Consider the following 5,329-nt stretch of genomic DNA (forward strand, 5'->3'; position numbering starts at 1 on the left):
GCGATGCACTCGTAGTGCTCCAACTGACACCGTACATTCCAGGACACAAACACTCAGTTGACAGAGCTCCTCCCTATCCCCTCTACAACCTTGAAACTTCACTTCCTCAGACCAAAGCTAATTTTACCTTTTATTGTGCATAACATCATTTCCCATTCTGCTTGTGTGGAGTGCCAATTAGCAAGGTGGCTGGCACCTCCAGAAGGTCCCCGCAGAAATGCATAATGAGTCGTCTGTGCTGGCTTCAGGCCAGTATAGGCTAGGGAAGAGAGCTAACCCCAACAATGTTCCAGTTTGATGTTCCCCACTCTAAGGTGGTTCTGCTTACATCTGAGAAGCTGGTTAATACCAGGCACACATGCACACACACACACACACACACACACACACATGCATGCATACACACCCCCACATATACACACACACCCTGTTGCTCACCTGAACCAGTGAGTGAGGAAGACAGTCCTGACAATGGCACTGTCAACAAACTTCCCAAGGGATTCTGGTCCTTGTTAAAGCTTCATTTGGTATATCACCCTATAAGATGGCTACCCACATGTGCAAATTGTCATAGGTGAGCAGTTGTTAGCTAATACCCACATAGGAAAAAGGACTCTCCAGGAACTCAAGATTCTCCTCTGCTCCAGGCCTAGTAATGGGATTTCAGGTATGAGCCACCATGACCAGCAGTCCTGTGCTATGGGTCAAATGTTTGTAGCATTCCAAGCATCTACGTAGACTTTCTCACTATGTACTCAACACCTACAGAATGTAGTGGTGACAGAAGCATCATGGCAGACAGGAAACAAAGAAAGACAAGAAGGATCAGAGGGAAATGCCTATGTCCCAGAGACTTACTTATCTCCAGTTAGGTCACACCCCTAAAGTTTCCACAATCATCCAAAATTGCATCCCAGCCAGAGATGGGGCGAATAACACATATGCCTGGGAAGATATTTTAAATTCAACAGATGGGTTCTAGTGAGGACTCCCTTTGTGGCTACCTTCTGGATGTGTCTTTTGTGGTGGAAATAGGAGGGTTCTGGTCTCTCCTCATTCTTGTGAGGACACTTAGATAAGGCCCCTTGAAGACCCACACAAGGACTCCACACAAGGATCATTAATCTTGATCTTTCCCAATGGCCTCGTCTCTGGATACTATCACATGTGAGGTGAAGACTTTCATATAAATTTAGGAAGTAAAACAAACATTCAATCAATAATTCCAGGGCTGCTGTATCGATGCCGCCTAGAATTGCATCACTCAGGATGCAAAGAAGAGAGGGTGATGAGTTCCAAACCAGCCTGAGCTTTGTAGGAAGATCCTGTTTCCAGATACAAAAAAAAAAAAAAGTTTCGGTACCAAATTTCCTTAAAGTGGTGAGGCCTGAAAACCTAAAAGCAATTATGAATCAACCCAGACACAGAATTTACTTTTCTCAGCACCGTGCATCTTCTGGAGTTTCCTCTTTGAAAATCAGAGCTGACAGTGACTGACACGTGGAGGCCATATGAGGGTGGGGAGCAGGTTGGCAGAGACTTCTGGACAGGCAGGCCCCCACCCGATGACACCCTAGGACAAGGCTTCCAGCACTTGGCTCTACACCTCCCAAATACTTTGAATCTATGAATCAGAAGATAGAATTTCAGCAAGAGACTGGAATAGGGTGAAACTAAAAGTCAGTCTAGGGCCAATGAGCACAACTTGGTTGGTACAGTGCTTGTTGGGCATGTACAAAGCATGAGATTTGATCCTCAGAAACAAATAAAACCAGGCATGGCAGCGTCCACCTGTAACCCAGCATTTAGGAAGCAAAGGAAGAGGATCAGATGTTCAAAGCCAATCTCGTTACAGCTCAAGTTTGAGGCCACCCTGAGCTACATGAAGCCCTGACTCATGTAGCTCAACAATAACAAACCCAGTCTATAAAACATAACCCTCAGCTGCCTTCCTGAGTGGTTTCAATCAATAATTATTGTTTTCTTGATAAGGACCAGACTCTTCTGTGGTCTGCCCACTCTCCCCACACACCAAGTGTACTAAATTAGAGCAGGAATTGGACGAGCTCTGTAACAGAGTGTAATAATCCCCGTCTAAAAGCTCAGGGATCACTGGCTCCCTACTGAACCTTGAGAGTCACAGAGCATGCCCTGAAGAGCAATGGCTCTTAATCACAGGGATTCGGGCACATCTGAACCCCGGGCGATGTCTGTGAGCATGTTTGATTGACACCATTGAGGAGGCACGATTGTTATCCACTGGGCAGAGCCGGGCAAGCCGCTAAGTGTTCTGCAACACTGTCCAAAATGTCAGGGCTCCTTAACTGAAAACTCCCCTCTAGGCAGCAGTAGTAGAGATGCAGATGATGGGGTATGGGAAACCTAATCAGCAATGAACCCCACACGGTCTGTATCATTACACAAACCGCTCAGCGTCTCTGAGATGGTGACATCCCAGAATGTGCAGCTCCAGATTAGAAGGGGCCAAAAAGCAGCACCTAGGATAATTACTGCAGTAAAAGGCCCCAGACTTTGGTGACTGCCTACCCACATGCCACTCACCCACCACTGCCTACTTTGGACACTGACATGAGGAATGGGATGGTAGTACGGAAATAGTCATTTTGCCTCATGAGAGGAAACCCACACACACACAAAAGAAAATGACAAAAAGCTGTCTTTCGATATATTTTCTATTGAATTCTTATTAGTTGAGAAATAATTTGTTATTGATTGAACTCTCTTCTGCATTCCACTCAGCCTAGCTAATAAGCATTGCTAGCTCAAGCTGAAACTAGCCAAGCAAGCAAGAAGTGCACACAAGAGTCACAGTTCAACACTGGGGAGATAGCAATCCATCCAACACCAGAAGCAAAGGACAATGCACCAGGATGACGTAGAGTATCTAGGGTGAGTGAAGGGTGGCAAGTCTGTCTGTCACCACGATGTAGTCTTCTTCTTGTCCACAGCTAACAACCGTAGCAACCATTTGTGTCTAACAAACAATACTTTGGAGACCAGTCTGTTAAGACCCTCTCTTTATAGCTGGGATTTTGCAGCCCAGGGACACACTTGGGTGGCTGCCTGTCAGCTGAGGTCATGGAAGATGCCACACAAGGAGGCACGCTTCTGGAAACTGTCATGCATGGGGAGCTGCAAGGAAAATTCGTGATGGAGAGGTGTCAGGCAGTGACTCGCTGGCTTACATTCCCCAGAGTGACTGTCAATGGAAAGCTTTGCGCTGCCCTGAGACATGATAACTTCATCAAGTCAGATGTGCTTAGGGGAAGCAGATCTCGCTTGGAGCAACCATTTAGGAAAGCCAGAAGAGCATGGAGACAGGACCACAGGGATTCATTGACAGCTTCCCTTGTAACCTGTCATGCTACATGAAAGAGGGCAAAGGCATCATGAGACAAAAGGTGCCTTTGGGGTGGGCCATAATCCACATCTGTGATCACAACTTCCATTTATCCAGTGAAATACATATCAGGAGCCAGACAAGGGTAAACACTCTATAGACCTTAATTTTATGTTGGGCTGATCTTGTAATCTATCCAGGGATGAACTATGACTGTTGCATGCACCATCTTTTACAAGCCTAAAATTGTGCTTGTAACCCTGCCTAAAAACATATCCCTATTTGACCAATAAGAAGTGGATACACCTGGGCAGGGCAAGTGGGGAAGGCATGGCTAAGGTTCGAGGGCTTTGGAGACAGGAGAGGATCTTGGAAAGGAGACAGAACAGGAGGAGGAAAGAGAAAGAAGCACATGGCCATGGGTTAGGCAGTGGGGGAACCACAGGGTTGGCATGCATGGAGGAATTGGCCCAGATAAAGAATAAGCAAGTATTTGTAGAGTTATGGATGGGGGTAGCCTGGGACGGTGCTGGGGGGTAAAGGCGGTTCCGAGGGTTAATACCTGCCCTGCTCCAGGTGAAATAAGGTATTCTAAAATCTAGCAACTGTCTGTGTCTTTTATTGATTGTGATAATGGGTTAGAGAATACTGCCGTAAAAATTATAGAGCTAATAATAAAATTATTTTTTTCTACTGCCTTTTATTTTCAGCAACATTGAACTCGAAAATAAGAAGAAAGAACACAAGTTTTTGTAGTTTGAACATGAACTGTCCCTCTTAGGCTCACAGGTTCAAATACTTGGTCTCCAGATAGTGCTGCTATTTGGGAAGGCTGTGGAATCTCTTAGGAGGTGGAGCATCTTTAGAGAAAGTAGGTCTCAGGGGACCAGCCAGGAACCCCTTGCCTTCTACTCACTCTCAGCTATCTGAGCGTTAATACGCTATGAGCAACCACCTGTTCCTGCTGTTATGGCTACCCTTCATGATGGATGGGATCCCTCCGGGGTAGGGGCCTATGTGAGCCTTTCTCTCTTATATTGCTTTTTTCAGAGTATTTTATAACAACAAAAGAAAAGTGACTAAGACACTTAGTATCTTATTTAATCTTCACAAGTCTCAGGATAATCATCCTAAAAGGGTCATTAAAAAAAAGAAAGCTGTGTGCCTAGCTCTTTCAAGCACTGCTGCGCCTCGGGGCCCAGGTTTCAAGAGAATCTTCAAAATGCCATCTCAAATGGAGCATGCCATGGAAACCATGATGCTTACATTTCACAGATTTGCGAGGGACAAAGACTATTTGACAAGGAGGACCTGAGAGTGCTCATGGAAAGGGAGTTCCCTGGGTTTTTGGAAAATCAAAAGGACCCTCTGGCTGTGGACAAAATAATGAAGGACCTGGACCAGTGCCAAGATGGCAGAGTGGGCTTCCAGAGCTTTTTATCGCTAGTTGCAGGTCTCATCATTGCGTACAATGACTATTTTGTAGTACACATGAAGCAAAAGGGGAAGAAGTAGGCCGAGTGGAGCACTGACGCTCCCTCCCTGATGCATGCTCTCCTACAGCATCACTTGAGGAATCTGTCCCGCTACTTCGCTACTTCTTGTGAGCAGATCGGGACCCTTAAGAAATGTGCAAATAACATCCAACTCAATTCGACAAGCAGAGAAAGAAAAGTTAATTCAGTGACGGAGAAGCTTTTGAATTTTATACTGTTCACATCCTGCTGCCCTCAATAAAGTCCCTTTTAAAAAGAAAGAAAGAAAGAAAGAAAGAAAGAAAGAAAGAAAGAAAGAAAACTGAGACTCAGGGAGGTCTGACACAAGCCTGACATCATGAGCCATGATGATGATAGTGAGGACCGTAGCTCAGAAATAGAGCACATGCCTAGTAGTGCTCCAGCGGGTCTTAGGCTTCAATGCCAGGTGCTGCTTAATAATGATTATTATAGCAATAAGTGACTGAAGAGG

General features: G+C 45.4%; 1 pseudogene; it reads left to right on the forward strand.

Moving 5' to 3' along the window:
* The first annotated feature begins 4,523 nt into the window (after positions 1-4,523).
* LOC129674646 (protein S100-A10-like) lies at positions 4,524-4,948 on the forward strand (annotated as a pseudogene).
* Positions 4,949-5,329: the final 381 nt, after the last annotated feature.

Source organism: Psammomys obesus, unplaced genomic scaffold, assembly GCF_907164565.1.
Source record: "Psammomys obesus unplaced genomic scaffold, mPsaObe1.curated_primary_1811, whole genome shotgun sequence".
NCBI classification, from domain to species: Eukaryota; Metazoa; Chordata; class Mammalia; order Rodentia; family Muridae; genus Psammomys; species Psammomys obesus.